Genomic DNA, 12093 nt, shown 5'->3' with positions numbered 1-12093 from the left:
TAATTTACTAAAACATTCAGTGAAGATACTTTGTGGCTAGTGTATGTAGCTTCATATTTCTACATCTTTTTAAATCCAGCTCATACTTCTTTTTTTTATATATATATATACTCTTTTCCAATTTTATATTTCTGAGCAAGTTTCAAAGTTGGTAGTTAGGGCTGTCAAAGTTGTTACATTTACTTTCACAGTACTGCAAGTAATTTGTGAAACTCCTAGTGAAATGAGGTGTGTAACATGCCAATACACTGCAGAAACAATAGACTTGTAAATGAGTCTGGATGGGTGCCTGAAAGAAACAGTACAGGCCTGTCTCAGGGGAGAAATGGCTATTTTGTAATATTAAATGAAAGCTAAAAAAATGTACATGAAGCAGTACACAGTGTTGAGAAGTAACTAGTTACATGTGACTAAATTATGTAATCAAATGGCAAAATAATTGTAATCAGTTAAATTAAATTGAATTAAATTACAGTTATGAAAATGTTAATGATTACAAACAAAGGGGGTTACATTTGATTTTTTTCTGATAATAAAGTAAGTGAAATAATTACACTAGTTATTATTACATTTTAAATAGGGTAACTTGTAATCTGTAACCTATCACATTTCCAAAGTAACCTTCCCAACACAGGCAGTATGCAAATGTTCAATCACTCTCTCTTTAAAGGGTCTCTTCAAACGTTCAACATCAGAATTAACCATAAAGCATCTCAGAGTAACAGACTAATAGTATTACTAAATTTATCAATGTGTTTTTACTTTTAAGTTTATATAATGAAAAATAGCTAAAATAGTATCATATTAGTATAGTAATAGTTTATACAAATAAATAAAATAGCCTGTAGAAAGAAAGAAAGAATACTGTGTGTAATTTCACAAGTGTGTCATGAGGTCTGAAGTTCTGATCATGCGCTCATGCACATCTCCTTATCTAAAGGAGTGCAGTCAACACAGCAGGCTGTATGTTGACATTAAACCCATACAGTAACTAAACAACTAGTCCCCAACAATATCTCACGACTGTAATAACAGCTGAGAGAAATTCATAACACACACTCGGTGTCTGGGTCTTCAACAGACCCTGCTTTAGACTTCCCTGCTTAGTCATGGTTGAACATACACACACTGTACTCTGCTCCTCCCAGTGTGTGTGTGAGTCTCGGTCGACGCAGGCGGGGCTCCAGGTCTATGAAACTGAATTACCGGCAGACCAAAACTAAACTTACCAGAGCTGATCGCTGCTCTCCGTGTGTCGCGCGTGCGTGCGTGCGTGGGAATGTACTCGCTGCTGCGTGGGAACAATCATATCCACTGCTCTACAATGTCTTAGCATTGGATTTTTATCACCGACAGCTTCAAGACAGAGAGACTTTGACATCTGCAGCTGTTTATTCATTTGCGCACGTTGGCCGAAATGAAATAAACATAGGCTATACAACCATTGGTATTTTACAGGGATCTGGAGATTTCCGCTGTTAACGTTTTTCCTGAATCGTAAAAGGGTAGGTGGTCATTTTGTAACGTCTAATTTTCTGTTTTTGCTGTGTAGGTTAATATACGCCGGCGAGTCGTGAGCTCAAATCGATGCATCTATGTGATATTATAACGCATCCTACAGTTTTAAAGAATATATAGGCTACACGTTTCTGACTGTCTCATTGAAATATGCTTGTCTATTTCAACTGTGGATGGTTTTAAGGGTGTGTGATGTTTAAATACCCTAACTTGAAGTTTACGTTAAAGGAGTGTTTTTTAAATCACGAGACGTTGGCGTGTCGCGGAGGCGCGTGTGCTGTTCCGTGTTTATGACTTCTGCCTACACATAGCCATATGCGGTCCAGTTTACTTGATATATGCTTCATCGCTGTATCCAGTTATATTACTAACCTCTTTCTGCCTGTGCAGGTCTGATATGACTGTCCATAATATCCATATAGAGCGTTACATAGTGTTTGTGTGTTCTTTATGCATACTTAAGTAGGCTAATAGCAATTCACTTTATTTCCTACACTGTCCTCGGTAATGTGATGACGTCAGTTCAACGGTTATCGATGCCCAAGGGGCAAGGAACTCGACCGGATGTTGAAGTCGGGTGGGGGCTGCCATCTTTTAGCAGAACTTCACTTGCGTTAGCATTCCCATTGACTCCCATTCATTTTGGCGTCACTTTGACAGCGAATAACTTTACATCTGAGGCGTTTAAAGACTCTGTTTGTCCATTATTTATTTCTAAAGATACACGACAATGTATAAAGGGCTCCATTACCTTCTATGTTACATTATGGCCCCGTATAAACAGTTTTTGTAAAAAATAGGCTAACGATTGCGTCATAACCACTCGGCTCTCTGTCGCATTACCGTACAGACAGGTGGAGAAGCTCGCAGGCAATTAACTTAATATGGCGTACTGGCGTTACATTTTAAAATACTATACAAAATAATTAATCAAAATACTTACTCCTGCTCACTCACGACAAAGAACTCCCCGCTCAAGCTCGCCGTCTCTGCAAGATTAACGATGGCAGTTTGCACGCACAGCCACTTAGAAGATTTACATCTGGCAGACAGGTTGCTGACGTCGTCAAGCTTCGTTTGAGTCTGCGCGTCAGAAACGGAAGTGCTAAAAAACGCTAAAACTGGGCTTCATTTGTCTCAACTGAGTTCCAATGGGGTCGCTGTGTCCATTTCTTTTACTGTCTATGTCGATGCCCCGCCTCCAACTAGTGATTCTTGTCAGATGATTTCTGATTATCTGTGTTAAAGATATGCATTGTGTTCAAAGACCAAATGGCCTTCCAGTTTGCTCTGAGCACAACTCGTGTGTGTGCTTTTTCAAACTCTGAGTTAAAATAACAATTAATAATTCGAAAATAATAATTAAATAAAACACTGCTGCTTCGTTAATTAGCTACTACAAATAAAATAAAAAAAACCTGTTAATTATTATTTCATAGAAAAGCTCACGCAATTAAAGCTGCAGTAGGTAACTTTTGTAAAAATATATTTTTTATATATTTGTTAAACCTGTCATTAAGTCCTGACAGTAGAATATGAGACGGATAATCTGTGAAAAAATCAAATTCCTCTGGCTCCTCCCAGTGGTCCTATTGCTATTTGCAGAAATACATCCGCTCCCGGTAAGAAATAACCAATCAGAGCTGCGGTCCGTAACTTTGTTTGTGTTCAAAATGTAGAAAAATGTATATAATGAGCGAGTACACCATGAATCCATTTTCCAAACCGTGTTTTTAGCTTGTACTGAATCACTAGGGTGCACCTATAATAAGAGTTTATATTCAGACTATTTTAGATTGCTTCGGGGGCACCGCGGCGGAGTAACCCAGTACCTTTGTGATTCCTCATAGACATAAACAGAGAGAAGTAGTTCCGGCTACGATGTTCTTCCGCAAGACGCAAGCAGTTCTGTTTATTAACCGCTAGAGCATCAAAAGTTACCTACCGCAGCTTTAATTTGTTTCATTTTTTATTTTTATTTTGCTGTGAAGATGGTTACAGGCTTAATTTATCTTGTCTCCTTGACTTATAGGGATAGTTTACCCAAAGAGGAAAATTCTGTCATTAATTATTCACCCTCATGTTGTTCCAAACCCGTAATGCCCTAAACACACTGCACGATTTATCTGCTGTCCCAGACGAAAGATTGGCATCTTAAGTCAATCTTGGCGATTTCTGTGATCATGGCTCCTAATCGGTGGTCCTGTGTCGTACAGTGAGAGAGGTTCAAAGACGGCCATTGTCACGTTCTTGAAACTAAAGATAGTCTACAATACAGCATGATCATCGCACAGTGTGTTTGGTGCTATGATCCACATTTACTGACCAAACAATAAAAATGTGACAAGTTTATAAGGTCATGCAATGAAAGTTTGACATGCCATGAACTTTGAATTGCTATTGGATTGCTAAAACCATGCAGTGGGTTTTGGGCTTAAGACCTTTGTTCATCTTCGGAGCACAAATTAAGAAATTTCTTTTGATCAAATCCGAGAGCTCTCTGACCCTCAGTAGACCGCAACGTAACTGTAATGTTCATACGTCCAGAAACGTAGCAAGGACATCAGTAAAAGAATCCAAGTGACAAAAGGGGTTCAACCATAATTTTATGAAACTATGGGAATACTTTTTGTGCACAAAGAAAACAATTATAATGACTTATTCAACAATTCTTCTCCTCTTCATCTGCTGAGGTGTGCTGCCATTATGAAGACAGTATCACAACGCATGCGCTTGCTTCCACATCATGTAAACAATGCATGTGCATGGTGCCACTGTTTATGTAACGTGCACATGCATCAGCAGGCACATGCATCGTTTACATGATGCGTCAGCAGGCGCATGCGTCATGATTACTCCTACCATAATGGCTATTTTACAGATTTCCTTGCTAAGTTTCTGTACCTTTACAGTTGTATTTGAAGCACACATATACTGTATAGTATGAACAGGACAATTTAAAAGTCCCATCTGTTATTAAATGTGGTTGTCAGTTCCAAACACTGAATGTGTGAATGCAGCTACACAGACTACATAGGTTTCATCTGGCCCCAAAAATGTTGAAATATTGAATGCTTTAGTTTATTACGTTTGTCTATGGGTCTCAATTTGCATACTCATACACTGTTAAGCTGTTTTGTAGCATAAATACTGTGAGTAGGGTGTTCACACTAAAACTTTTTTGCGACAAACAGAATGCCATTATTTTTTCGGAAACAGCCTTTTATAAACAACAGAATGAGATGACACGAAGGACAAAAGGACAGGAAGACATAAGAAAAGAAGGCACTTCGACATTTACAAATTTTTCTGAATAATTATTCATTGAGTGTAGACATGGACAAATGTATAGAACAAAGCAGTTGACTCGTTTCTGGCCCAAATGGAACGTCATACACAGATGCCGTTTTCATAAAGTTTCTTCAGACAGGCTTTACAGGCAACATAATGTCATATGTAATGATCTAATTCTAAACCAGTTTCAAGGAAACCATTGACACAGCTAAGTGAATATATAATGTGTGCAATATAAACTGAGATGCATCTCTATGCCATACTTCCTGTGAGTTTTTCAGGTTTTTAAAACACAGCCTGCATGCTAGCCTTTTAGGGGGTGTTTGTCGCTTCAGGCCAGGCTTATGTGTTTAGAAGAGGCATTTACTGGCCTGCATCTAAATCAGTACCCCTGTGAAACATAATCTGTGATGTTTTGCATGCATATACACAAGGGACAGTCAAGTGTACAGCCAATTATTTTATTTGGAGAGTGAGAAATTCTGTTCTGAAGTTTGTGCTGAATGCAGTTGCATGAGGCATCCCTGGCCCATTGCCGCATCCTGCAATGCTTTCGAAACATTATCTCATTCAGGGGATCATCATTCATGGTGATGTAACAAGCCCGATTAAGCAGGGTCTCGATCGACTGTCGTCATTATGTGTTGCAGGTGTGCTCCAACTGGGCTCTAGGTCGGCACAGTAGTGGAAGGGAAAACAGTAGGATAGTGCTGGACTAGGTTGACACCGCAGGTGGCTGTAAGTAATGGAGAAGCGTGATCATGTGTGTATGAGTCACACGCCAATGTGTGTCTGTCTGACTGTCCGCCTGTCTTGCCAAGAGTGGATCGCTTTCATTAAATGTGGTTTTGCTTTCTATCAAGGTTCCCTATTTAAAATACATTTCTGGCAGATAAACTGTTTATTAAAGTTGGTAAATTCATTGATGCCAAATTGCAGTCTGTTTTTTGTAATGCCCCGACTGTTTTGGATAAAACAACACTGGCTCAACCAGTGGCATGATCAACCTGTTTGATCTTCTCAGTGGAAGTCTGGAGAGTTTTAAAGGGGCAATTTCACAGTGACATTAGTTTGCAATGACCAGTTAAAATTTGTGCACATGCACTATTTTTCATCAATCTGAATGGCAATTATATTCTCATATAGGTGCATTATTTGTTTTCCAGCATCTTAACATGACAATAACATTGGCCGGTGGACAGCCTATGGCATCATTACCGGCACGAACACAATCTAAAAGGGCACTGGGAAAACTTGTCATGTGCTTTTTCACCTGAAGTTTACATTCAAAGCATGGTGAGGAAACTAGAGGACGCAGTGTTTTCTTTCTCAGGGAACCATGGCTACATACTAAACCTGAGACGTTTCCCTTCTGAGGGAACTTCAAACTGCTTCCTCTAGAGGTTGCTTTAGGGATCCACACTGCCATGCTGAGGTGCTGAGGGAAGTGCATGCCAATGCTATGGTGAGCACCAAGTACCAATTTCGACCAAGTCAAGGGAGTTGCCCCTAGGACGCACCAAAGAACTTATCTGTAAGGGGCTGGCTTGAAGAAGATTGAGCCCAGGGCAAAGCTCAAGGCTTAGAATCGGAATAAAAGCATTCCTTTAAAGGGATACGGCAGAGTAAAATGGCTGACATGAACCCATATCTTGGCATGTCACCCAGGGTGCTACCTTCTGCTCTTAGAATGAGCTGCCCGAGGATCACAGGATACTCTGGGAACTTAGTAGCAACACCCTGCTTAAAATGTATCAAAAAGGATACACACAAAGAGAGGGGCCCATGGTAAAAATCAGGGCCTGAGACAACTCAGAGAAAGGGGACAGGGCTAGCATCACGTCACCTGTACCATAAAGGGTTTTTTAAAAAGAGCACAAAAGGTTAAGCATGCACACCTACAGTTAATATGGATTTTAGAGAAGTGAACAGAGAACTAAGGTGTGTACTTACCATAAATATGGATTTTAGAAATTCCATTACTAAAAGGTCACATAGTCACAATGAGCCAGAGACTGGAAGTGAATGAGACCACTCAGGAGTAGAAGGATACCAAGCTCAGCGCCTGTGGACCTGAAAGTGGTGCATCATATGAAACCTCTAGCTGAGGTGAGCCTCCCTGACCTGAGTCCAGCAGTCACGAGAGCAGAGCTCCAGATAATCATGCACACTTTAATTTCTCGAAGAGAGCTTTTGACTTGGGAACAAAGTGCTCACAGGCACACTTCAGGGGAAGGGGAGCACCACCACCTCACCATTTGGAGGAGCCTAATAGGGAGGCAAGAGTGGCCTAACAACCTAATGAGGCTATATTACAGGTCCTCGATACTCAAAAGAGAGGGCAATACATGCGCTCAGTGGTGTGCTCATAGAAAACCCTCATGAACAAGGGGTACACTACCAAGCTCAACCATATAGGTATCATAAAAGATACGTCAGTAGAGTGGGACCCAGGTAAGAAGTGTGGGGCCTGAGCCAACTCAGAGAAAGGGGACAACGCCAGCATCGCACCACCCTTACCATAAAGTATTTTAGAAAGATGTGCAAGAGGCTTAGAATCCACATCTACCATGAATATGAATTTTAGAGAAGTGCACAGAGAACTAGAGTTTGCACTTATAATAAAAATTGAATTTAGACTAAACACTAAAAGTGGAGGATTCACCATCCGAGAGGGGAGCTCTGTTAAGCTCAACCATAAGAGCAGCTCTCCAAGGAGGCAGAAGGTAGCCTAGCTACCTGACGCGGTTGTTGTATAAAGCTCCAGAAAACGGAGTGCCTGATTCCCAGGATTGAGAGAGACACTCAGACACTCATTTGGGAGTAGCATGCTTAAAGATGACCCTCAAGAACGAGGGGAGCACTGTTAGGCTTACCTACAACAGCAGTCTATCAGGGAGCCAGAAAGGGCCTAATAGCTGCTCAATGGAGCTCCAAGAAGTGGATAACCCGATGAGAGGAGACCTTAGATGCTCAGTTGGGATCGGCGTACTCAAAGGTAATCCTCTAAGGTGAGGAGAGCACTGCTGAGCTCAACCAACAAAGAGAGCAACATTATAGGGAAGCAGAGAGAGGCCTAAAAACCAGAGGCTGCTGCTCTATGGGACTCCAAGAGAGGATGATCTGATGAAAGGAGGCCTCAGACGCTCAGTTGGGAGCGGCATGCTCAAGGATAACCCCTTCAAGGTGAGGGGAGCAATTCTAGGCTTGACTAAATTGGGGCAACTAGGGGAGACATTATGTGGCCAAATTACCTGATTTCGCTCTCAGGAAGGGTTTCCACAGAAACTCATCTCACTCATACCTCAGGGGAACGCCGTGTACTCAAGCCCACAAGGAGGGGCGATTCACTGGTTCGATCTTAAGGGCAGTGTGACAGGGAGGTCCTGTGGGCCTGACCGTCTATAGAACTGCAGAGAGGAGTAAGGAGTGTGAAGCCACTCAGTGCCTCAGCGAGATGAGCTCTAGCTCAGAAATTGTGCATGATGGTCGAGAGGATGACTCAAGTTTCAGGAGACATGAGTAGTGCGTCCTAGCCGGGGCAGCTTCTCGAAGTAAACACCCAGCCAGGACATCAGGGAGCACGTCATGAAGCATTACACTCAAAAAATGCTCAAACCCGCGGATCCTGAGGTTGCAGCGTTATACTGGGGTCCTGATGGTTAGGTTGCTCTCGCAGAAGTTCAGCAACTTGGTTACATGGTTCAGTAAGCATGAAGCTGAATATTTAGGGCTATCATCTAGCCTGGATCCAGTACCAATGATTGAGCTACCTTCACCACAATTGGTCAACAGCAATAGGTTCTGACTTCAGCAGGGGAGGTGCTCACAGAGGTCCTAACCCTAAAACAAGTCAGTAAAAGAAGACAAGTCCAATTAGTGCGGCGGAGGAAAGCTAGTTAGTGAATTCACACAAAACTAGCAATAGAGTACTTAAAATCGATGTTATTCACCAACCACGGCTACAATCTGAAAATAAAGGTTTCAGAAATGGCTCCTGTTGTACAGCGTAAAGGGCCGTTCACATATCGCGTCTTTTGTGCGCTCAAGTTCATTATTTCCAATGTAGGCGCGCGGTATGCACGCTCATAATGGAAGCGATGCAGTCGCGACGAGCATGCGTTGCGTCGCGCTCGTTTTTTCCAGGTGCGTCTGCACCGCATCAAGTTAAAAACATCTCAACTTTTCAGAATGCCGCAAGTGCACCGTGGGTCATGTGACAAGAACTAACCAATCAGCTTCATCCTTTCCCGTAACAACGTTGAAAGCTCAGCCAAGATGAAGGAATAGCTGATCATAGCTGTATATGGATTGCCATTTTTAAATAAATTTAGTAGCAGAGCTACTGCAAGAAATTTTTAGTGCTGCAAATCCATTTATCCTTTGCTGAAGAGCAGCAACATGTATGGCAGACGGCTCAGGGGCGCAACTGCCCGAGCGCTTTGGAAAGAAGGAGAAATTTTTAGGCGCATTTTTAGCATTTTAGCACGCATTTTTAGGCGCGATATGTGAACGGCCCCTAATGTGGCTTTATGATATAAATCATCTTTCCAACAACTGCAGACAGATATTCATGTTATACAATTCCTGTATAAACAGAAGCAAATAAGCAAATACTGATAGGGGATCAGACAGGTTCTTTCCATGTTCTGCCCATCAACTGTGAATCATAGGCAATGGGCAGAAAATGTTCAGCTCCCGTGGGAACTAAACATGCCCTGCCCATGCAGTAAATTACCTCGGAATCACGTGAGAATGGAAACCACTGCTGCGAATGCATCACTATTCTCGCAAGAGGCAAACACACTCATGCAAACACCACAACGCGCAAGCCGTGTGAAACTGCGAGTATCAGAACAAAGCCTCTGGTGAGATAACATGCACTCCTAGTTGCGCTTAGCTTAGCTTATCACTAACATAAACAAACTGTCAGTGAAGATGAAGAAGAGGACGACGTGTTCTCCCGGCACATTTTTATACAGTGCTTGCACCGGTAATGACATAGGTTGTCACCAGCCAGTGTCGTTGTCGTGCTTACATATATACTTCAGACACCGGTCACGCCAAAGCCATTTGTTACTGGTAAAACATTTGAAAACATATGCATCACATATTTTTGAAATCTAACTGAGAAAAAAGATTCAAGTGCTTATTTTTTCCTGTTGATTGGTCTACATTACCCCTTCTAATCAGATCAAAATTTAATGTGAATTGGGCTCATTCAAATTGCAGTTGCAGTGTTTTCATTAAGGCTATTTATTCTGAGCCATCAGTCCAATTAGTAATTGGTTATTTGGTTGCATGTAAACATAGTTAATGAAAGTTTACCATTTATTGGGAAAGCAGTGAAGCAAACATAATAAAATGCATAGAGCTTGGTGATCTCCAGCAATTTATTCACTATCTACTAATGTTATATGGTTTTATTGCAAACTCAAAGGTGTGACTCTTTTTGTAGGATGAAAATACATCTGTTTGAGCTTTACGGACAAGAATAAGATAAGAATATTTTTTACCAGTTCCTTGTGAGTCAGAAAGAGCTCATTTGAGTTCTGAATAGCGTCCTGTAGATTTAGCACAAGTTGTGAAGTTACCAAGGCCTTTCTTTGTCACCACACACACAAGAAACCTAGCGAACCATTAACCATTTCTGTAGTACACCGATGGTCTTGTAAGGTTTCAATGAGTAAGGTTTGAAGGGAATTTGAAGGGAAGTGTATTTAAATAAAGCTGCCCTGTTATATAACCCAGTTCTTCCTGTTGTAAAATGGACACATTACATTGAAAAGAAAATTCAAAGTAACAGTATCGCTTACAAAAAAGACATGTTAACTGACTTGTTTGACAACTTTTGAAGGAAAAGACTTGGTTGTCACTTAAAGTAGCTTAAAATGGATCAGTCATTTTCCCCACAGCTCGAATGCCTCATGTTTCATGTTTTCAAAGAAGCAGTATTCAAACTGTGTCAGAGCTCTTGGGGCGGCCCACAAGCACACCTCCCTTTTCAGTAGTAGACTGAGGGGGAAAAAACACAAAAGACATACCTACAATAAAAATGTCTTCAGTGTAGCTTGTTAAGTTAAAAAAAGAGAAAACTCATCACCTTGTGCACTTAATTTTACATATTAATAACTCACATAGATTTTTTTTGGATGTTTTTTTTTTTTAGAAAAATACAGTCCCTATTTGGTTCTGGAATAAGTTAATTTAAGCCTAACTTAAAAAAAAAAAAAAAAAAAAATTCAAAACTGCAACTCTGTGCCAGAGGATATATTAATAGTCATATGATCTCTTGTGGTTTCATTTTAGTTGCTGATTTCACTGACTTGTTTAGCTTATCTTAAAAGCAACGATGAACTCAGCATTTTCATTGGAAGCGTTTCCTCATATTTAATCAGGCACTAATACTAATATTAATGTTATCTTAATTTTTTTTTATAAATGTGGCAGCACAGAAGGTAAACTCAGAAAAGTATCGTCATTCTGTGAATAAATAATCATAAATTCATAGAGCATTGTAGCATGGATAAACAGTAAGGCATGAAGAGGCTGTGCTGTATTTATAAAGGCACTGATGTGCACAAAGCGCAGCTGTGTTTCACACCTTTGTTGTATATTTTAGCACATTTTTTATGTGCTTTTAAAGGCAAAAATAAAAAAGCTCTGAATTATAGTCAAATGCCTTTGCTGGGTGGAAACATGTTGTGTCCTTTTATGTATACTTTGCATATGTTTTGGAGCATAAATCATTTACTTTGAAAATGTTATACTTTTATGTGTCTTGTCAATTTCAGGTGTTGTTTGATTTGGCTTGATCTGGCAGATTGTGGCATGCTTTTGAACACTATTCCTGTAACTATGATGTAATGCTGCAGGGCTGTTGTAACTCTTTAGATCAGTGATATTCAGTAGAGATGCTTTTAAATCTGCTGTCAGTCCTGTCCTGTGCACAGTTACAGGCATAATTGAGTAACTACGGTTTCTTTGACTAATCGACATGGCTTTAATGAGCAAAACGAGTTTCTGAATATGAGGGTGAGGGTTTATTAAGTCCAGAAGCAGTGCTGGTAGTGTGAAACAATGTGTGAGTGTGTCATGTTTGAAGGCTTTGGTAATGTTGTGGGTGTTTCCTCAGGAAGGACTTTGATCGGTAGCATCTTGCATTGAGGTTTTCCCTCCAATGAGATTACGAATTACTCTCTTACGTATCAAGCTGTTTTACTTTTACACAGCTGCTTCTATCCGTTATTTGCTTTTCTTTTATACACTTTTGCATTGTGT

General features: G+C 40.6%; 1 protein-coding gene across 3 annotated transcripts in view; it reads left to right on the top strand.

The window, feature by feature from the left end:
• Positions 1 to 1179: 1179 nt before the first annotated feature.
• The window catches only part of LOC127953303 (inactive rhomboid protein 1), a 57021-nt gene continuing 46107 nt past the window's right edge, over positions 1180 to 12093 (top strand). The window contains exons 1-2 of one of the 3 annotated variants that reach the window (XM_052552436.1): positions 1180 to 1505; positions 5463 to 5550. The gene's annotated coding sequence lies outside the window, so the exon portion shown is untranslated. The remainder of the gene's footprint in view (positions 1506 to 5462; positions 5551 to 12093) is intronic. The other 2 variants (XM_052552435.1, XM_052552437.1) reach the window with 2 other exon arrangements.

Source organism: Carassius gibelio, chromosome B3 (assembly GCF_023724105.1).
Source record: "Carassius gibelio isolate Cgi1373 ecotype wild population from Czech Republic chromosome B3, carGib1.2-hapl.c, whole genome shotgun sequence".
NCBI lineage: Eukaryota > Metazoa > Chordata > Actinopteri > Cypriniformes > Cyprinidae > Carassius > Carassius gibelio.
This window is presented reverse-complemented; position numbering and strand designations above follow the sequence as displayed.